The 23053-nt window shown below is 36.8% G+C and overlaps 1 pseudogene; it reads left to right on the plus strand.

Moving 5' to 3' along the window:
* LOC141421453 (stannin-like) overlaps positions 1–7896 on the plus strand; it is a 58581-nt pseudogene extending 50685 nt beyond the window's left edge.
* Positions 7897–23053: the final 15157 nt, after the last annotated feature.

Consider the following 23053-nt stretch of genomic DNA (forward strand, 5'->3'; position numbering starts at 1 on the left):
TGGCAGACTTTGTTCTTGGAAAAGAGATGCCCTTCTCTCTGGGAGAGATTCTCAGCAGTACTGTGTACTGAGTAAAGGTAACTGAATCAGAGAGGAAACGAATTTGAGATATATTTCATTTCCTTTTTAGCAGAGAAATACCAGGCAGTGTCAGGTTTTTGCCTCCACTCATCAACACCTGTTCTAGATGAAGGTAGCTCTTTGAAGGTCAGAGAAAGCTGGGCATCCCCACTGAGATCCAAGGACTCCCTCATGGGCTGGTTTCCTCATTCTGGAAGTTCTCAATGAAATTAACTTGCTTCTCTTTTTTTTTTTTACTCCCCTGTCATTTTTACTATTAATATTTAGTGAACAATCTTTCATTTTGCCAGCTATAATCACAAACAGTCATGAGGCTAGACTGTTTATGCTCTTAACTTACAAAGATTTCATTCAGTGATTGATTTCATGTCTTAAAAAAGAAAGGATTACCTATAAGTTGTAAGTAATTGGGTGTGAGCAGTCCCTGGTCTTCAGGAAAGTGTGTCCTTCATTCTGAGCTGGAGATTGGCCAACTGAACAGCAATTCCGTTCTCTAAAAAACTGTGCTTTCCATACTAGATAAATGAGGTTTTCTCTTTTTAGTCCTTGCCTGAAAATCAAGTTATCCATTTGCAAATCAATGGCACTTTATAGGAGCTGGTTGGAGATAGTCCTTTCATCATATTTCAAGCAGAGTAAGGTAAATTTTAATAAGATAGACACAGAACCCTCAGAAACACTTGAAATTTTTCTCAGTAATGTGTAGAAAGTCTAGAAATAAATGTGTAGAAAGTCTAGAAATAAATTATTGGTTTGTGTACTGTGAATGGTGAATGTTACATGTGGCATCGTTTTCTTTTTGCCATAGTGGCTGGCTGAGGATTTCTATATAATGAGGACTTTTGTGTCACAATCCTTGGTTTGCATCAACACTTTACTTTTGATGAGTTTCTTTATCTTCTTGTGTATTAGTTTCCTCATATATAAAGCAGGGTAACAATAGCAAGTTGTTTTTAGAGAAAATGAGATGACTCATGTTCTTGTCACTTAATTGCTATTCTCTCTGACTGGTACCTGAATTCTACTCACTGAATACATTCTGACAGGAAGGTGATCACACATATTAACCCTGGACAAAACCCAGCTTCTGCTTAACTCTTGTTTTTCTAGTCAAATCCTATAAGTTAATCATAGAGATGATTTACTTTGATTGCTACACATTTTTGTGCCTTTATACATTGTCTTCGAAACACATTTCCCTTTCCTCAGCTTGCCTGAAAAACTAACTGCTAGGTGCCTAGACAGCTTCTCTTTCAGAAGGACATCCCCAGTCTCTGTCTCTTGTTTCCTGTTCTAAGTCAGGTCCTCTGAGTTGTATGAGACTTCTACTGCAGCACTTATATCGCATTAGGTGTTCATATGCTCCCATGGTTTGTGTGGTATGACCTCTTTACAGGAAAGAGTTGCTTTTTCTTAGCTTTAATACTTCAGCTTAATACAATGTCAGAAGCAAAAGGTGAATTTTATTATAGGGATTGACCAATAAAAAAATGAATTGCTATGATAGAGGTTACAATTATATAGAAAAACTTGGATAGATTTTTTTTTTCTGTTTTTACACTTAGCTCGTCTACATTTAATCAAGGGATAAAACCCAAACCAAACTAAAAAAAGCACAAAAAAGGTACATAAGGAGAGGATAGATAATAAGCCATGTCTTGGTTGTGCAACCTGTTCAGAAATTCCTGTAGTCTCTTAGTTTCTACCTTCACTACATTGGTTCTATACTTTATCTGTTATTGCATTCAGTGATGTCACACGCCTAGGTTTGTGTCACAAGAAAGTAAACAAGAACCGAAGGAAATTTAGGTGTAATGTAGCTTCTCGATATAGCCACTTTTTCTTAACACTATCATTTTATTAGGAGAGCACTAAAGGCAGAAAAACCCTGAAATTAGGAAACAGGAATACAAAATCAAACCAAAGAACACATAATAGTTGAGCCACTGCCATCACACAGGAATATCTATGTATCTTTTTGTTATAATGAAGAGATCAGTGTTCTAAGAATAAGAAAACTGGGTTCTTATTCTAAGCTTGCCACCCCCAATTGTAGGAATTATTCAGTATCATCCTTTTATGGTCAGTCTTCTCATCTGTTCAAGGAGATTGACTTCATTAGGATCTGGCAGGCCTTTTATCTATCAGAACATCTAACTAAGCAGATCTGGGTCAGCTCTCTGGTAAAATCCCTCATTCCTAGGTAGTGCTTTCCCAAACTAAATCCTTTGTTTCTACCCTGCATTTGTAGGGAACTCATTTTGCTTGGGAAGCTGTGGAATAGCAAGTTTTGGTATCAGCATTTCAGCAAACAGGGCTGCTTCTACTTTGTAAAGCCTGCATGAAATATAAAAGAGGAATGGGAGTATTGGGCAGGCATTCCCCAAGACACTGCAAATTTTCAATTGATGCATTTCATTCCCCCAGTCAAACTGCAGGCTGGGATCAATAGGAATTCTTCCTCAAAAAGAAGTTCCCTAGGCCATGTTTCTTGCTGTTAGAAAAACAAGGTCATTGCAGAGTAGCTCAACATGCATCTGCAACTAGAGAAAGGCATAAAACAGTTGTCTGAATCCTGGAAAATCTTTACAAGCTCAAGCCACTGGTAAAGTTCTGGTCCAGAAAGTGAGCTCAGGTGAGTTTAATTGACAAAGAAGTTTCCCATCTTCTGACAAAAATCCTCCTTTTCATACAGAACACAATGCTTTGTATGAAACACATAATAGATGCACAATGTTTGTGTGTCTATTCACCTTTAGTTATGTCTTAGAACTAACCTCATTCCTTTTGTTAATTAGGGTGTGCTACTCCTTCCCTTTTCCTTCACTTAGTCTCCTCCTTTCTCCTTCAGAATCCATTGACAGCATTATCTTTTTCTCCCAAAACTCTAAGTAAACATTGCATCCTCACTCCAATCCAGAATACCCATTAAGTCCTCAGTTCAGAATTCTACTCTCTACACTCTGGTATGTGAATGATTAAATAACCTAATTGAGATTAAATTGTCAAGTTAATAGCAATTTAATGAGAATAAATCATAGCTATGATTTGTGGGGCAATATTTACTAACATCAAACAATCAAATTGGCAAGTCTATATTCTACTTTTGATGCACCTTGGTGTTCTGCCCTACTGACTTGAGGACTTCATTATTTTCAGATCTCTGTGAGCAACCACCTAACTTTGTACATGGTTATTTCCATGCTAAGAAGGAAGTTTTATCAATAAACTATATAATATAAAATGACTCATACTGATAATAAATTAGTCAAAGGCGAAATCTTTAGTCCTTCTCGTATCTCATTTTCTCTTTGGACCCTCACTCCTCCATTTCTGTAATTTCTTGGCATTGTGATTTGTTAATACATTCCTTTTACTGGATATGTTGAGAGAAGGATGAAGATTCATCACAATCTGCCTCCTAATGTTATCAGTAATTAAATAATTTTTCTGAAACATCCTCTTCCCTGCTCTGTTGGTGATCCTCAAAATCATTGGCAAACATTGGTTTAGATCATCTGTGTCCAAATTGGATAGAATTCAAGAGTTATATTAAGCAAAAATAAATTTATTGTGTTTAGAATACTCAAACCTATTTTGAAATTTTCAAAATATATTAATTCATGTAGGATTTTTTCTTTTAAAAATGTACTGTTCACTCTATATTATTATCAAACTTTCTTAAAACTTCTCTGGGAGAAAAGAAATTTTAAAAAATTGAGCATCAGTTTCTTCATGAGATTCAAATCATCAGATAGTAAGGGAATTGATTCAAATATATTTGGCAGAAAAAAAGGTCTTGGTACCCCACCTCTCCCATGTGCTCGCAGTTGTGCAATCATTCAACCAAAGTGAATGGGAAAACTGCCTTTCCTCTGGGTAGGACACCACCATGAGGATGTCTGGATCATATTAACTACTCCAAGTGAACTCTCACTCTTGTCTGAAGCAGAAGCTGGGGCATGGGAGATTGTGAACACTTAGCACAGGAGAAAAATCCAGGAACCTGTAAGACCCTAGCCACACTTTGAGAGCTCACTGTTAAGCCACTGTGTGACTGACAGCAAAAATGGGAAAGTATGTAAGTTCCTACTATTGCTGTAGTGTACTGTCTTCTCCCTCCTGTTGGCTTACTCCTGTAGAAAGACATTTTAAACATGTGTAGCAGTAAAGGGACCACACCCTGACATTTTACTTCACCAGAATTTCATAGCCAACTTGGGACTGGTGAAAAAAACAATCAAGTCAAATAAAGTTACGTTCTGAGTTGTTCTGTGGCTCTTTGTCCCTATGTGGCAAATAAATAATAGGAATGTGGGAAACAACATGTCTGCTATTTTTTTATTTTTAAGATGACACACAAAATAAACCAACATTTTGGTCAACATGAACTTCAACAGGGTCACTTACTTTTGTTTCTCAAGGGAGGCTTAAACAACACATCTACAACTAGACCTTTAGCCCTCACTACAGTCTGTCAGGATTGCCCACGCCTTTGAGAAATTGCATGTGTTTCTCTACCAGTCTACCTTATTTTATCTTATTTTCCTTAATGTATTCATGGGACTAGGTAATTTCTCTCTTAGCTCCAGATTTAGTGAATCACGACACGATTAAGTAGGACATATTCAGTGAAATTCTTCTAACTAATAATATAAAAGTTGTTTTGGGAAAAATAGGTACAGATATCATAGTCTCTATTTTCAATATCCAAAATTTACAGAACAAAGTTGCTTATAACCTAGGGAACAATAATGCTATTTTTCAGTTTCTGAAATACAGCAAAAAATTTAAAGAACTGGAAAAAAACATTCTCAAATGACCAACCATAACCTTAATTATAATTGAGAAGAATATAATCTGACAAGATTTTAAACAGTGGATCACCTTCAACTCTATGAAATAAATAAGAAGTGTTTGAAATACCAGTAAGAAAAATGAGGATAAACAATACCAATGGCGTCATGAAATTCAAGTCATGTACCTCCTGAGCACAATTCACAGTGCTAGGGACGAGGAATTTAAAACGTAAGTTTTGGTCCGTATCTTATAAAAGCATTCACTTAGGAAGACAAAACATTCTTATCGGTAGATTTTCACCATATCTCGGTGAATAATCTAGTTGCAAAGTGCTATGGGAATTCAGAGAGAGGAAAAGCACTGAAAATGCGATCACTTCAGTATGGAGATAGGATTTCAACTTAAGAAGAGAGACCATTCTAGGCAGGTGGACCCCAAGACTTTGGAGACTGTAAGGAGCACAATATGTCAGAGTGACAATAAACAACATAGCTTTACTGGTAACAGAAGTCAATGAGACCATAGGAACCACATTTAGAGAGTCACCTTAGGTAATTTCTTAGGGCTAAGAAATTAGACTGAAATATTTAGTTGGTAGGAGATGAGAAAGCATACTTAAGTGTGTCAGAATTATTTATAACTAAGGTAGCTGGATGAATAGATAGACAGATAGATAGATAGATAGATAGATGATAGATAGGTAGGTAGATAGATAGATATGATAGATAGATGGAAAAGGAAGGGTTTGGAATCTCATATTGCTGGACAAATCTTGGCTGATTTTAAACTTCCTGTCTTTTATTTTGGCACTACTGTGATGTGTACTAAGCGTTCCACACTTGCTAGGCAGGGATGTGACTGCCTTATCCAGACCCCCAGCCCTTTTTGCTCTGCTTATGTTGGAGATAAAGTCTTGCTTTTTTGCTCAGTCTGGCCTAGACTACTATCTGTCTATTTATGCTTCCAACTTTTGCTGGACTGACAGGCACTGATCACCACACCCAGCTTTTTTTCTGTTGAGATGGGGGTCTCACAAACTCTTTTTGTCCAGCCTGGCCCAAATCTGAAATCTTCCTAATCTCAGCCTCCCAAGTAGCCATGATTACAGATGTGAGGCACCGGCATGTGGCTTAGACCTCCCATCCTTTAATTCATCCTTTTTTCCCTCATTTCAGCTGAGCTGATCCTCTTATCCACTTAACTGACTGGTTTGCAGTCCATGTTTCTTGTAGTCTGAAGGCTCTTTGTGGAAGAGACTCATGAGAGTCTTTGGATTTTTCTTTGTAATTCTAGTTAGCAGCACATCAACTATTACACGTTGCACACTCAATAGCTGTTTGCTATATTGAGTGAGCAAATAATTAAATAAGGCATTTTTTGCAATTAAATATTTCAATTAACGGAACTAGCATACTAATATTTACCTAGATATAAAATGTCAATACCTTTGCTTCCTCCCTTTCTCATGTTTCCCATATTTAAAAAGTCACTAAATCCTTTAATTCCAAGTCACCCTCATTACATCTCTCTTGTCTTCACCACTCTAGTTGATAATTTTTTAATATAAGACTCATTTTTCCCTTCTTGGTTTGTTGTTACCATAGATACATTAGAAATTAGGCCTAAAATTTAGTGGTGTAGAACAAATATTTTATCTTCCACCTGATTTCCTGGGTTGGGTATTTGGAAGGAGCTCACCTGGCTGTTCTTGGGTGGAGTCTCACATGCAGCTTCACTGAGATGTCACCCAAAGATTTATTTTATTTTATTTTATTTTTACATTCCTGGAGTTAATGTATCATTTACCTTTTCTGGATGGGCTAGTGGGATTAAAGGCATAACACAAAATTTTTTTTTTTTAAATATCCTAACAGTTTGAGTCTTTCAGCTGTAATTTATTATTTTTTTTATTGTTTTATTATTCATATGTGCATACAAGGCTTGGGTCATTTCTCCCCCCCTGCCCCCACCCCCTCCCTTACCACCCACTCCGCCCCCTCCCTCTCCCCCCACCCCCTCAATACCCAGCAGAAACTATTTTGCCCTTATTTCTAATTTTGTTGAAGAGAGAGTATAAGCAATAATAGGAAGGAACAAGGGTTTTTGATGGTTGAGATAAGGATAGCTATACAGGGAGTTGACTCACATTAATTTCCTGTGCGTGTGTGTTGCCTTCTAGGTTAATTCTCTTTGATCTAACCTTTTCTCTAGTTCCTGGTCCCCTTCTCCTATTGGCCTCAGTTGCTTTTAAGGTATCTGCTTTAGTTTCTCTGCGTTAAGGGCAACAAATGCTAGCTAATTTTTTAGGTGTCTTACCTCACCCAAAGCTTTAATCATGTAAAGATGCAACTGGGGACTGGGCTGGCTGGACGGCAGAGCCAAACCAGCAGGGCTGCTGCAGGGCAATCGGGCCACTGTGGGCTGCCATGGACTCCCGTGTCCAGCCTGTGTTCCAGCCCTGTTGAGCTGGCCACTCCAAGAGCTTCCCACCAAGGAAGCCCCTGTAGGCGCTGACCGTATCTATTATGGACCACAGCCCCACCACAGGTGCGGTCATCGTCGCTGTCATCCTCATTGCCATCGCCGCCCTGGGAGCCTTGATCCTGGGCTGCTGGTGCTCCCTGCTTCTGCAGCGCAACAGCCAGTCGGAGGACGAGGAGAGCATCGTGGGCGATGGCGACAGCACGGAGCCCTTCCTGCTGCTGCAGGGGCTGTGCGCGAGAGGAAGGCCACGCTGATGACCGCAAACGCCCAGGAAGTGCACGGCTGATGTGGGCCACGAGGCTCCGGGTCCTTGGGCGGCCACCTTAGGCGCTGGGAGAGCAGAACCTCAGAAGCTGCTGCCTGGAACGAGGGGCTGACATTGCTGGCATGGCCCCGGCGGGCTTCATCTCATGCACCGACTCCGATCCCAGCTGCCCATTGCAGGGAGTGGGCAGGTCTGACCTTGAAGGGGCTCGTGACCTCCTAGCGCTTTTGTTGCTTGAAAGCTTAGCCGAGCCTGTTTGCTGATTTTTAAAACACCACAGTGAGTCTACCCGACCCCCCTACCCCCCACAAAAAATATGCAACTGGATGGATGTTTGAAATGGTCGTTCATGTGGCTGACAGTCCCCTGGAAACTCAGCTGGTGCTGACAGCAGAACCATCCTTTCAATGCTAGCATGACTCAGGCTAAGGAGAGTTCAGGCATGGCTGCCAGTTTTCCCTAGGGCAAGGAGCATCTAGAGAATCAGGCTGTAGCTGCATGGCCTTTTATGACCTTATAGTGAAAGCCTCAGAGAACTTTTCTGTCATACTACAGGTTAAAATTGTCACAATATCCTGATCAAAATGGAAGGGACAGAGACTCATGTCTACATGAGACAAGTAAGAATATTTGGACCATATTTTGGAACAGCCATATTGTCTGTTATTACATATTATATATGCTGTATTGTCTGTTACTATATTATTGTGACAGTTGTCCTCTGGAAACATTTTTTAGCCTATTCCATTCTTATTTATTTTATATGCTACCACTGTCCTTATTCCACCTTCCTAAACCTCTTTTAATAGTGCTGCTTTCCTCCTCCAAAGCTTTCAGTGTCCAAGTGCTTCTGGCTGACATCTATAATCTGACCTATAATCTGAGCTACTTTGGAGGCCGAGGTCAGGAGGATCAAGGTTTGAGGCCAGCCTGGACAAGACCCCATCTACAAATGAATGGAGCAAAACGGACTGGAGGTGTGACTCAAATGATAGAGCAACTGTTTGCAAGCACCTGATTTGCAAACACTTGATTTGCAAGCACAGAAGCCCTGAGTTCAAACGTTACTTCCACCAGAAAAAAAAAAAAAAAAACTGGAAAAGCTTTTAGCCCATTTTCTTCTGAATAAAACACACTCTTAATTTCAACTCACCTTTCTGGAATTTCTCCCATTATTCTTATGCATTCAGATTATACTAAACCCAAACATGCTACTTCCTAAATTTATATTTGCTTTTCTGCTTTTATTATTTTTATGGATATTCCTTCTACCTCTGAGAATATCATTTCTTTATATCTTCAAATACTAAAATTCTATCTGTTTTTCAAGGTCTAACTAAACAAACAAGCTAAAAAACAAAAACCCACAACACTGCTTAGTAAACCTTAAGTACACTTCCAAATTGAAGAACTGAAACAAACAAACAAACAAAAAAACCCCAAATCAACAAAAACCTGTCCAACTACTATGATATTTTTCTTTAATTCCTTTACAGCATTTTTGACTTCTACCAAATGCTGTCACTTTCTTTGCACACAGCTCAATCCCTCTTACTGGATTATAATTTAAGGACGAAGATATTTTTCAGTTTTGTTTTTAATCGTGACAAAACAGAATGGTTTGCTCAAAGGATATATTCCCCAAAGGTATATTAAAATAGTAAATTGAAACAGATTTGACAGGCGATAGAACAATAGATGGATCTGTGTTTTAAAAGTACTAATGACTTATTAGTGCTGTAAGTCTTCATAATTCTGAAAGTTATTTAATTGTTACCTAGGGGATAGTTACATATTCTGTCTTGTTTTGATATATTTAGATAATTTCCATAACATACAGGGTAAAAGAAATAATGTGTTGCCAAGGGAACATCATTTTTTTTTTTTTAGCATTCATTAATTCCATTCCTGCTATGTGGCAGAAGTGTTTTAGATACCAGGGTTGTCATGGTGATGCTAAAATTCTAGTATGAAACAGGTAACAATAAAAAAATAAACAAGCCAAATAAAGAATTAAGAATGGATACCACACAGAAGCTTGAAATTGGATCATGTGAGAAAGCCTGAGTAGTTAGGGAAGGCCTCTGAGATCCGATCATGTGAATTACAGCCATGTGAAGAACATTTTTGGCAGAAGACACAGCCATAGCAAACGGCTTAAAGCAGAAGTGGATTTGACATGTTGAAAGAATTGAAACACCATGGTTTGGAGTATATGAGAGAAGGTGTAAGATGAAGTTAGAAAGATAAGGGCCAGGTCATTTGTACTTTTAGGAGGATAATGATAAGATATTTTGGTTTATTCTAAGTGATATTGAAAAGTACCTGGAGGGGATTTCACTTTATAAATGATTCATTGTTCTGAATTTCATGAAGCATTCTCTATAAGAGTTGGTGGACTGGCTCAAGTGGTAGAGTGCTTGCCTACCAAGTGTGAGGCCCTGAGTTCAAACTTTAGTACAACCACCGAAAAGAAATTCTCTGTAAGACATTATTCTGAAATATATCCTTTCATTTATCTATAAAGAAATTAAGCATGTAACATTTATATCTTCTAATTAAAACATTAAAAATGAAAGACAAACTACTTTTATGTGTGTACATGAATTTTCATTTTGAACAAAAGGGAAAGAATTAGGAAAAACAAATACATGAAAAATAAAGCATATAAACAATAACTCTGTGGATCCAATCATGTGACAGAATTGGGAGTAAATACTTCAAAACCCACCACATTGTGCCGTGGTTATCAATGGCAAAGTACTTTCCTGAAATGCAAAGTTAGTTGTCATCTAAAACCTTCTGGTTTCATTGTGATACTGGGGCAAATATTGGTCACTATTGTTGCAGAGGAAGTCAAATATGTATCCAAGTCAAGCACACCAATTGAATGGAAAAGGAGAAGTCAGACCCATGCCCAGATGTTTTTATCAATATTACACCAAGCAAGCTGATATTGTGAAACAAGTTAGTCATACTCCACTAGCTTTCATAGTGTTGCAGGCAGTGGGTTTCCAAGAAAGGGAGAATTTTAAGTTAGAGGCCTTATTTATGACAAGAAAGCTGTAGGAGCTTCCTATATTGACTGATTATCCTCAATTCCATGATGGCTCTTAAGTAATTTCAGATTTTTTAAAGTTCAAGGGTTTCCTGTTGGGTAATTCTTTGACCTGAATTTACATTTCTTCTATTACCATCCATTTTATAATTAAATAACAGAAATCAGTGAAAGTACAATATAAGAGACAGATGCCTCCTTTTTTAATCATATCGTTTGTTTAAATTGGAAAGTCATTGGGTATACAGAAGGAAGACAGACAGACCTGAACTTGAATTCTAGCACTTCAACCACACTATGGTATCCTGGCACTGGCTGCTAACTTTGCCTGCTCACATCTTACCAACCATCCAAATATGATTTTTGGTGTGTGAAATTTACTCTAGCTTTTAGTTTTAAACTAAGTCAATTCAAACAATATAATTACTTTTAGTTATTTGTTGGCAAAATTTAATTTTATGCATTTGCAATTTTTTCCTAATTCCTCACAGTAGTCACTTTCAAGATAAATAACTTAAAACTAAATATAAATCTGAAATAAATATTTCTATTGTTGCAAAAACAAGTAAAGCTTTCTTCTTACCGGATTTTGTGTAGAAAATTGATATATTTTGTTTGAACATGGTTGATTTCCATTTCTTATTTGCATTCAACCAGCACTGAAAACTCTTAAACTTGATTAGGTTTTAAGACTTTTGGACATAATTCTTCATATTTCCAAAATCAATCCAGAATGCAGAGTAAGATTTTTTATACATATACCTAAAATATGCAGCTTGCAATATAAAATATATAACACAAGGTATAATTACTTTTGTAAAAGTTAAAGCAACTAAATATATCATTCATAATTAGTTCATAAAATTGCATGTATATAACATGTAATTATCTAGTAAAAGTTTAAGAAATAAAATTGAAGTTTAGTTCAGAACTTTTCTCATTGATCAGACTTTTTGCCAATTACTGTCAAATTATTTTCTTGTCTTGTATTGGAGGTTAAGTCAAACATGTTTAAATTTTTCTTGTTTCAGAAGCTTCTGGTGCAAACACAGAGGCTTGGACTATTGCATGGTTATATAGCAACTTTATGAAAGCACTGCTCTGTGACCAGTTCTCTGCCTTACTTGGCTTGTTTTGGAGGAGGCTTCTCCTGTCTATCTGTTAACAATAGAATCAATCAACCCACTCTGCATTATAGAGGTTTGGGGTCTATAGTGACCAGCCTGCAAGAGGTTATAGAGTCTATTCTTCCTTCTGTAAGAAAATAATTTAATCTTAGAAAAATATAAACTAGGCAAATAGAATTTTTTGGTAACATAAATAGGTATATTGCTTGAATAATTATGAAAAAACACTTAAAATTGCAAAAAGAATATGTCATTAATCCTACCATTTACATAAATAGTCAGGTTTTTAAGTGGACTTACAAATTATTACTTTTTTGCTATGATAAATATAGTATAGTATAGCATAGCAAAGTATTTGTGTAGTAAATAAAACAACTTAAGAATTACCATGAACTCTATTTTAAATATTAAATTATCCCGTGCCTTTTCTTTATAGCCCTTTGTATTTAATTTTATGAATGAATATCTTCTTTAAGAATAGAATTAAAGAGGCTGGGTGTGGTTGTACATACTTGTAATCCCCGCTACTGGAGAGATGGAGATCAGGGGAATTAGGGCTTGAGGTCAGCCTGGGTTAGTGATATCCCATCTCAAACAAGCTTTATGTGGTGGTACACTTTTATAATCCCAGCTAAATAGGAGTACCGCAGTGCAAGACTGGCTTTAGGGCAAAAATACTATGAGAACCTATTGGAAAAGAAATTAAACAAAAAGGACCGGAGGTGCAACTCACATGGTTGAGGACTTGCTCATCTAAGCAGAAGACCCTGAGTTCAAACTTTAGTATCACACTCAATAAAAGAATAGAATTAAAATTGTCTCAATTTGCTGACTACTGCTCTCCTTGCCAGACTTCTAACCACAGTGAATGTAATATGAAAAAGAAGTTTTAAGCACATGGTTCCAATAATGAAAACCTTGAAAGAAAGGCATTGTAAAATAGCAAGAGCATGAACAAATGTCTCATTTTGCTAATTAAATAGATTGCTGAACGATTTGTTGCTAGTTCTTTAAATGCAGGCTTAAGACAGAACATTGGCATGTTCAAGAAATAATTAACTGGAGTTTTCACTCTACTGTATCTGTAAAGCTACAATTTTTAAAAACAGAATCACTTTGATCATAACTATGAAAATGTAGAAATAAGAAAAAAGTCATCTTTAATTCTACAATTTTTAACACTTTCTGTACTGATTCCCCTATGCAATAAAATGAAGTTGTAAAAACTTAGGTCAAAACACTCTGCAGCTGCATCTTTTTGGAGTCTTAATTCTAATACACTGTTCCAAGTTTCTTTTTATTGTGAAGGAAAAGAATGAATGGTTCTCGACATGTGTTGTGTTTGACGTAAGGAGTGAAGGTACAATGTAGAACTTTTAGTGCCATGTACCTGGGAGACTCCATTTACTCGTAATTTCTGATAAAACTATACATCAGCTATACTATAACTCAAAGACTTGGAAGTGCAGGTGGGCATATACATGTGATAGCTGTGTATGCTTTTGTATTTGTAAATTCATAAGGCTGTGGGTATCATTCATATTTTTCCAACACAGTGGTAGCCTTAAAGGCAGGCGAGAGAGTAGGTAAAGTGTCATAAGGATCTGTCTTTGGCACTGTAGGTTTCTCTTGGTTGGTCTGAGTACCCCCAAATAAGCAGAGATGAGAATTTGTCTGCAACACAGAAATACTTCATGTTCTTATGTGGGAACTAACAAGTGACTGTCAGGGGAGAATGGAGGGGAAGAGTGGTCACTCACAAAGGGAAAAGCAGGGAGTCGATTGCAGAAAGAAGCTAGAATTAGAACCAGCAAGTGAGAGTTAAACAGGAGGAATTAGTTTTAGATTTCTACAGCATAGTAGAGTCATCACCGAACACAATAATGTATGATATATTTCAAAATAGTCAGAAAGGAGAGCACTTAAGTGCCACTACATAGAAATGATTAATGTTTGAAGAGACAGATTCGATCATTATACAATGTGTACATTTATTGAATTATTATACTCTGCCCATAAAGATGCACAAATATTGGGTTGGATGTGGTGGTACGCAACTGTAATCCCAGCTACTCAGAGCAGAGGTAGCAGGATTGTGATCCAAAGACAGCCAGGATAAAAGCAGAAGATCCTACCTGAAAAACAAACTCAAAGTGTAAAGGAATGAGGCTTGGCTCAAATGGTAGAGAGCTTGCCTAGCAAGTGTGAATATCTGAGTTCAATCCTCAATAACACCAAAAAAACAACAAAAAAAGGTATACAAATATTGTCTCAATAGCTAACATCTAGCTAGATAATAAATAAATAAATAAATAAATAGAATTGCCTGCAAGACAATTGTTAAAATTTATCTGTGTTTTCTGGGAGAGTGAGTTCTGTTGCATATCAAAGTTATACTTTATTTTGATCAAAAAATTAACATAGCCTTAAAGCATATGCTTTTTAAGGCATAGCCTTAAAATAACAGATGACAAAACGGGTAATTTTATAAGCAAGAAGAAAAAAATTGAGGAGGGAAATGTCAAGAGTTGGAAGTGATGGCAAATAGGTCAAAGAGCACGGAAGGGGCCATAGAAGAGGAGGTAGCTGGAAGTCACTGGTTCAAGGAGTTTGTTAAAGGATCCCATAATGAAAATCGTGCTTTATTATTGACCCTATTTAAAGCAAGCAGAACTGCATGTCTTTCATCCAATCATTCATTCACTAGCCCATTCATTTAGTACATTCGGTATAATGAGCCCAGTGGTAGGCAAAAGAGGACATTTGTAGATTAAGACATAGTGTGTGCCTTTGAAAGGGACTGCATTGGAAATTTAATAAGGTCAATTGTCTGTTGCTTCCTGCCCCAGAGCAGCCCTTGTCAGGCTCACTTGGAGCCCTCCCTTCACTTCCTGGAGGGACCCAGCCAGTCTCTAGGCTGCCAGGAGTGTACAGCAGTTTACACAATCTGACTCCCGCCTGCTGGAGTAGCTCACGTGCCCAGCTGCCTGGACAGTGACATGGAAGGCAGCTGTGCAAGCCCACAGGCCTTGCTTGGCCACCCAGGAGCTCTCCCTGGAGGGGACAAGCTGGAGTTGCAGCCCACCTGGCTACTGCAGGACACTGAGAGGTCAAGCTGTGAAGGGCCTGGAGTTTACCAACCATAACCTTCTGCACCGAGCAGTGCAGAGCAGGAAGAACAGGGCTTTTGAAGGCACTGTGGAGCCCAACACCTAACAGTGTGATGAGCTAAGGCCAGCATTTAATTTTGTCCTTCCTGTTGGTTGGCCTGGGAAGTAGATTAAAGGATGTGCTCAGGACAACATAAAGCACTGTTCAAGTAGAAGCTACACAGCTATTGGAAGGACTAAAGGAGAAAATGTATATCAAAGTAATTACTATGTTTCCCATAATATTATAAGAGTGAATACTATTGACTTTATCCATACATATTTTTGTTATCTTTTTTTTCAGTTTGCTAATTTCTGTACTTGCTCTCCTCATTCTCCTGAGTTATCCCAATGTTTATGGAATACCTACTTGCTAGACACAAAAATCGAAAGGATATTGTTTGTTCCTTCTCAGAATTCTCAGACTATCAAAGGAAGTAGGAAGCCTCTGAACATTTATTGTGCAGGTTCTGAGTATCTGGACCTGAAAGGGTTTCACACACAGACATTACAACATTCACAATAACCTCACCAGTAGGTTGTGGTGGTTTGGATATGGAGTCCCCCCAAAAGTCTCATGTGTTGAAGGCTCTGTTCCAGCTGATGGTATTATTGACAAGTGATTGGATCATGAGGGTACCAGTGTCATCAATGGATTAACCCATTCATCAGCTCATATAGAATATATATATATAGATATAGCTCACACCTGTTGGGAGGTGGAGCCTGTTTAGAGAAAGTAGGTCACTGGGAGCATGCTATATCTTGTCCCTGGCCCCTTCCTGTTGCTCTCTCTGCCTTCCGCCCACCATGAGGTGAATCACTTTGCTCTGCCACATGCTCTCTGCCATGATGTTCTGCCTCACCATGCATGGGCCCAGAAACAACAAAGCCAAGTAACCACAAACTGAAATTGAAATTTTGGCTCTGAAACCATGAGCCAAAATAAATCTTTTCTCCCTTACAAGTTGTCTTCTTAAGTTATTTTGTCCAAGCAATGAAAAGTGACTAACACAGAGATTAAGAAGACAGCAAACTACATCCTTTAAGAAAGTGGCATGGAAGTTGCAAACAACACATTCACCTACATTCCTAGGGCTCAGTCAAGCTTCAAGGGAGGCTGAGAAACATAATCTCTACTTGGATAATTTAGCAGATCAAATGAAACTATATTTGTGTGAGATCATTTTAGAGGAAATAGTAATTATAGCTACAGAAATGTGATGCTGACTTTAAGCTACATTAAGTGTATCATGCTTCTCCAATATTTTTTTCTTTTTTTGAGAAGTGCTAGGGTTTTGAACTCAGGGCCTTGTTCTTGCTAGGCAAGCACTTTACTACTTGAGTCACACCTCCGCCCTTCCAAAAGTTTGACTGCTTTTCTTTCTATGTGTAAATGAATAAGATGACTAGTAGGGTTATAGACTTAGTAATTTCTTTCTAATTTAATCTACAGTATGTAGCACTTTAAAAATACAGTTCAAATAAACTCCCAGAGTACATCTTCTAATACTCTGTATACAACTACTTTTATCAGTTATTAATGTTTCATTATACATCTTTTTATACATCTCTTCTTCTTATAATCTCTTCTTCACACAAATAAGAATCCTGTATAAAGCTCTGAGTATTTCAAGAGCCAAGCAGAGACTGTCATACTTTTATAAATTGTCTTACAATTTATTTACAAACAACATTCCATAATATCCCAAACAATACCCATTTTTCCAGTTTACTTATTCATTTATTGTTTATTTATAATAAACTGAATATTTAGCAAACAAAACTATGAGCACTTAGAACGTATTTAGTAATTTTATATTTACTGATGTTAAATAAACGAATGAATAACCTAGAAAAATGTGTAGAAACTTCTTAAATGGTGACTGGCTTGTTGATGGAGTACATTTTGATGACAATGGATGATAACAGAAGAATAGATGACAGCCTTCATGTGCACTTTAAATGTGTTCAAATGAATTTATTCCCATATTGGGTATTTTCCTGATTCCCCAAGACAGGTCAAAATATTACTTATTTACATAGCAAAGTGTAAAGCTTGGGTGAGCTCAAGGTCAGGACAGGTAGTTCTTTGTGATGTGAAAAGTTTTAATTAAGGTTTTCTTAGATATCTACTACATTTTTCTTTTCTTTTTCTTTTTAAAATTGATTAGCCTATTATAGTTGTACTGGGAGTACATTGTGACATTTACAAAAATGTTCATGACACATCTTAGTTAGATTCACCCCTTCCATCTTTCTCTTTTATCCCCCTTTCCCTTTTCTTCAAACAATTCCAACAGGTCTCAATTTCAGACATGAAATTATATCCCTTATTTCCTTATATCCCTTCCCTATGCTCTTTCCCCTCCCACTGGTACCATCCCCTGTACAGGACTTATTTTATCTTCTTGTCTTTCATTGTTTTAAAGACATTTTTGTTTGTGATAGTTATGCACAGAGTTTCATTTAGAAATTTCCTTATATATATGAATTTACCCAGAAATTATTTCATTTGCTCCATTTTTCTTCCTTTTACCTTAGCCCTCTTTCAATGGTGATTTCAACAGGTTTGAATGTTCCATATTCATACTTGTATTCCTTACTCTCAACTAACTTTTGGAAAACCCTGTAATTCCAGTAAAGTTTATGGGAGGTTTCTTACCTTTCCAAAGAAGTTTATAGGAATTCAAAAGGGGTTTCATTCCATTCCCAACAAAACAAACTAGTCTACTGATTTATTGCACTTTTCCCTTTTCCTAAAACCTTAATCTTCATTTAAAAAGTAGCTTGCCTGTTTTTTAATTTTCATTTCCATAGCAAGCTGTCTTGCTTTCCTTTCCTTTCATTTTTTAGAAATGATATCTCTCTTTCATCCCTCTTCACCCCAGTCGCCACCCGTTTGAGCTTCGTTTTCCCAAATTACTGCCTTTATCTCCTCAGCAATGTTTCTTCCTCTAAACATTTTGACAAGTTTCAGAATGAGCTCTTTATGTTCCTCATCCTATTATAGTATTATCGCATTTCAGATCCACAAATTGTAATTATTTATAAGGATATTTACAATGTAGTTAGTAATTTCAAAGGAGACATACAGAACACATAAAATCTGTTGGTTGGTTGTAACTCTAGCAACATTTATGGGTTTGGGTGAGTGTTATGTAAAATATATATGTTTTGCTTAAATTTTAATTTTAATCACACACATGTCACTCACAACTGCTTCTTTAGAAAAGTTCAGTAGAATGTTCTGTGTCTATACATTGCGTGTGTTTGTCTATACTTGGACATCATGTGTATCTGAATTTTGAGTGATTTTGTCTCTTTTGTTTTCTATTGCTGAAACCTAAAAATACTCTGAATAATATAAGTTGATGGTTTTTGTTGAAAACATTCCTTTACTTACTAAATTGAGTATCTACTAAGTGCCCAGCATTGTGCAGAGCTCCGGCAAACAAAGGTGAATAAAGCATTGTTTTGACTCAAAGAACTCACAATTTAATTGAGGAAAAAAGGATGACTGCAACCATTGTGATAAGTTACCCAACAACTGTGGTAAAGTGAGCAGATGCCAGACTTCATGGGTCTAGGCATGCATCTTGACCTGGGGTAAATTTTAAAAAGACAAGTGGTAAAGAAAAACAGGATGAAGTTGTAAATAGAATATACATCATGAAGGGTAAATACTACACAAAATGTAAATAACATATTTAAAGTGATTATAAATATTTTTAAAAATCATACTGTTGTGATCAGTGAAGTATAATTCAACAACAAATAAATACTCAGTTAATTCATACTTTTGCTGCTGAAGTAAATTCTTTGATGACTTAGTTCTCAAAATTGATGTGTTTGCTTGGCATGGTTTGTGAATGCAGTTTACCTAATCTGGTATTACGGAGTTGAATATACTTATAACAATCTGTATCTACTTATGTCCTTTCAAGCAAAGAGCCTGGACACTGAAGTCGGACAATTTTAAGCAAAGATAGTGACATTTATCAGATCAGCAGTCTTAGGTAAGTATAGCAAAGTCATGGAGATCCAGGGTCCTCAAAGTTGATAGAAAACCAGAGTAATGGCTCAGAGAGGAATTGTGAGAATTAAATGAATGAAAATATCTATATTAGCTGGGGTTCTCCAGAAAAACAGAACTATTTAGAAGAATGAGTTTATTAAAAACAACTGGCCCATCTGATTAGGGAGACTGACAATTCTCAAGACTTTTAATACATATCAGCGAACTGGATATCCACCAGAGTCCCATATAGTGCTAGTTCAAAGGCCAACAGGCTTGAGCCCTTGGAGTAGCTGATGTTTTAGTTCAAATTCAAAGGCATGACAAAACTGATGTTCCAGTCCAAAGGCAGTCAAACATTTGTAATTCTCTCTTGCTTGGGGGAAGGTTGGGCTTTTTGTTTTATTAAGACTTTGAACTGATTATATGAGGACCACCCAACTGTAATATTAAGTTTATCCAATAACACCCACAGCTCCTTCTAGAAGGATGTTTGATCAAATATCAGAATACTCTGTGACCCAATCAAGCTGACGCATAAAGTCAGATATCACATTATCTGAAGTTCTTTGCAGAATGATTGAAATGGGGCTTCATAAAAATCTTCAATGAATGAATGAAACCATGATAAACGGAAAGACAAATGGCTTTCCTAATTATTGTTTAATAGGAAACAGGAAAAATAGCAGCACATAAATAATTATTCCCATAGAATCTAAGGATCATTTGAGAGAGTGAGATCAGAAAAAGCGAGAAGGAACTGATTTCAAGAATTCACAGTAAAATACAGACTATTGGCACAGTTTTCCCAGGAGTGATTATGGCACACAATCAACCACAGCAAACCACAAAATGAGAAAATCAGCTTGTGGCCAACCCAAAGGACAACTTTTTAACCACAGACTGGGATGCCTGAGGAACCATAATTCTAGTGGTAATCCAACTTGGAAATGAAGGGAAAAACCTTTGTGTTTGATGCTATATGTCTCAGTAGACTCTGTTCATCAGTCCCTGTAGTGCAGCAGAGAAGGGCACAGAAGCCATGCAGGATTGTTAAGCAAAATGAGAAGCACTGTGCAATAGATCCTGTCCTTTTAACTTACCTGTATCTGAACAACTTACACTTTCTGAATGCCTGATTGCTATCACTTATGTCTCATTCATATAAAATTATTGTAAGGTCCATGAGAGTGTCCACTTTACAAATGACATAGCTTCATAAGGGAAGATTAATACTACAAATCTAGAGAACACTGGATCTGTGAATCAAACTCAAGTTCTTCGCTTCCAAAGACAGAATACTTAATAGTCCCAGATAGTCTTCACAGGTCCTCCTTTATTGTTGCATGAAGCATGACAAATTGAGATGGATATTTTAGAAGTTCTTTGAAGTATCTACAACCCCCAAGAAATCTGGTCTCCTACATACATAGATGAAATAAAACTGATGTCCATATCACACAGCAAAGTAGGGAGATCTTGCCTAAGAAGGAATGCTGTGCTTAGGTGCTTCATCTGTTAGGTAAAAGGGGAAATGGAGTTACTAGTTCCATTGTGGTAGGAAGAGAATCTCCTTAGTTCACCTCAATAATTAAATTCATGCTACAGGTTGATGATACTCTTCAGTAGCTGGGAACATAGTATTTTCATTCTATTCTGCAATAAGGGAAGCTAGAGATGTGAAATATTTAGATTTTGAATTGAAAAGATATGTCTATAAAGACTATTATTAGCTGGTGGAAGGGCTCAAGTGGTAGAGCACCTGCCTAGTAAGCATGAGGCCCTGAGTTCAACCACCAGTACCTCCAAAAAACCCAAAATGACTATTGCTAAAATAACTATTCCTAATTAAAAAATGCAGTAAGTTTTTAGTAATTGATGACCCTAAATAAAATTATCTTAATATTTCTTTTACAGTTCCTGAAATATTTATGTTAATTTAAATTTTATTAAAATTAAAATGATTGGGAATAAAAACAAAAATGAGATAGAATGATATATTTCCTCTAAAGCAGAATGAGCTTTCAAGCTAGATAAGCTTAGTTTGAATACCAGCTATGCCATTTACTAAGTGTAAGATTTTAAAAGAATTATTTAATCCTCATATACATCAATATTCTCATTAATAAAGTGCTATAGAAAGTCTAATCACTCAACTTTGCTGTGAGAAGTAAAATATTTTACCTTAATAAAATGTATGTATAAATAAAAATGTACAAATTGAACACAGAGCTTGTCCTGTGTCATAAATTCTAAATGAAATATCTCATATCACAAATATAATTATTGTTTGCATGATGAGTTTATTTTGCCTGAATTATCTGAATAATTGTTTCAATCTTGTTTCTTAGGGAGACAGTGAGTCAGATTTACTATGAAAAGATTTTGCCAGATGTTGTCTTCTTAAAACATAAACTTTGGTCACAGAGTGAAAGGCACTACATTTTGAATAACTGTATTTCTCTTTGGAGAAAACCATTGGGTTATCTTTGTAAACCTAATACCCAAAATTTCTAGAAAGTGTAGAAAATGTAAGCATATCTGTTTTATAGATTCCAGTCCTTTTTCTGGCAGTGTTTTGTCAAACAAAGTCTTTTCCCATTGGAAAATCTGTCAGTAAGCTCAATGTTTATGTCCATCAAAAAGAAAAAACCAGAAAATCTACTGTTTACAAAAATCATACTTGTCCAAAAATATGATTATTTTTAACAATTATGATATAATTGTTGTTAGTAAAATTACTTTTAATAATACTACTACCAGCTGACCCCTTTTTATGCTGTCTGATAATTTGTAGTTCCTGATCAATAGCATTTACATAACATTTTTTAACCAAAAACATAAAAGGAGATATTATAGATAATGGTTGCCAGGGTAAGGCCAAGGTTGAGGGGGGACATGGGAAGGGAGGCAGGTGCAGCTGTAGAAGGTCAATGTGAGGAATACTGTGGTGATTTTGACAGGATTGTTTTGTATCTTGACTGCAGTGGTGGATACACAAATCCAAACCTGTGATTAAACTGCACAGAACTAAGTGCATGCACATGAATAGTATATACATTTGTACACATACATGTGTCAGTGCAAGGAAAACTGATGCTACTGTAATAAAATCAGTGGCTGCTGTCAATGCCAGTTTCCTGGTTGTAATATGGTGCTATAGTTTTGCAAGATGTTACACTGGGGTATACCGGGTAAAGGATACACAATATCTGTCTGTATTATTTGTTCCTACTGCATGTGGACCCACAATTATCTCAAAAGGAAAAGGGTAATTAGAAAAACTTGTTCAAAGTACACATGTAAGGAATTATCACAATAAAACTCCCTTGGACTATTAATGTACGCTGATAAAAATAGTTTAAAAAACAAGAAGAAAGTGTTATTTGCTAGGCACAAAGGTTGATGTCTGTAATCTCAGCTACTCAGGAGGCAGAGATTGCAATGTTTATGGTTCAAGGCTAGCTATGATAAAAAGAGTAATGAGACCCCAGCACAATGAAAAAAGCTGGCTAAGTAGGAGGATCATGGTTTATGTCTGCCAGGGGAAACATAAGAGCTTGTCTCAAAAACAACCAAAGCAAAAAGGGCTGCGGGCATGGCAGAGCTACTTCGAGTGGTAGAGGGACTGCCTACGAAGCAATAGGCCCTGAGTTCAAAACCCTAGTACCACCAAAACAGACAGAAAAAGAAAAATATGCTACTTAATGTCTTTTATCTACCTTAATGCTTTCCCTAACCTTGTGGGGTAGGGAAAGTACATTTTTCTTGGCTATTTCTTACATTTTAAAAAACAACTCAGGCTCTGCCCAAATTTCGGAGAATCTTCTGCCTTTTAAAAGTCCTGTAACTACTATAGAGCTGCTGGTTTTACTATCCTAAGACAAATATGATAGGCCAGTGTGGATGTATTAAATTTGTCATTTGATGAATGAGGAAAGTCTTCTCCCAGAAGGACAGAAGCCATTTGATTGAGTAGTTTCTTAAGGGTGCCCAGGGGGACAATGAAGTCACTGGTTCTAACAGGACACCTAGAACAGCCTGGCTGGCAAGCTGCCACCAACGACGCCT

This window comes from Castor canadensis, chromosome 3 (genome assembly GCF_047511655.1).
Source record: "Castor canadensis chromosome 3, mCasCan1.hap1v2, whole genome shotgun sequence".
Lineage (NCBI taxonomy): Eukaryota > Metazoa > Chordata > Mammalia > Rodentia > Castoridae > Castor > Castor canadensis.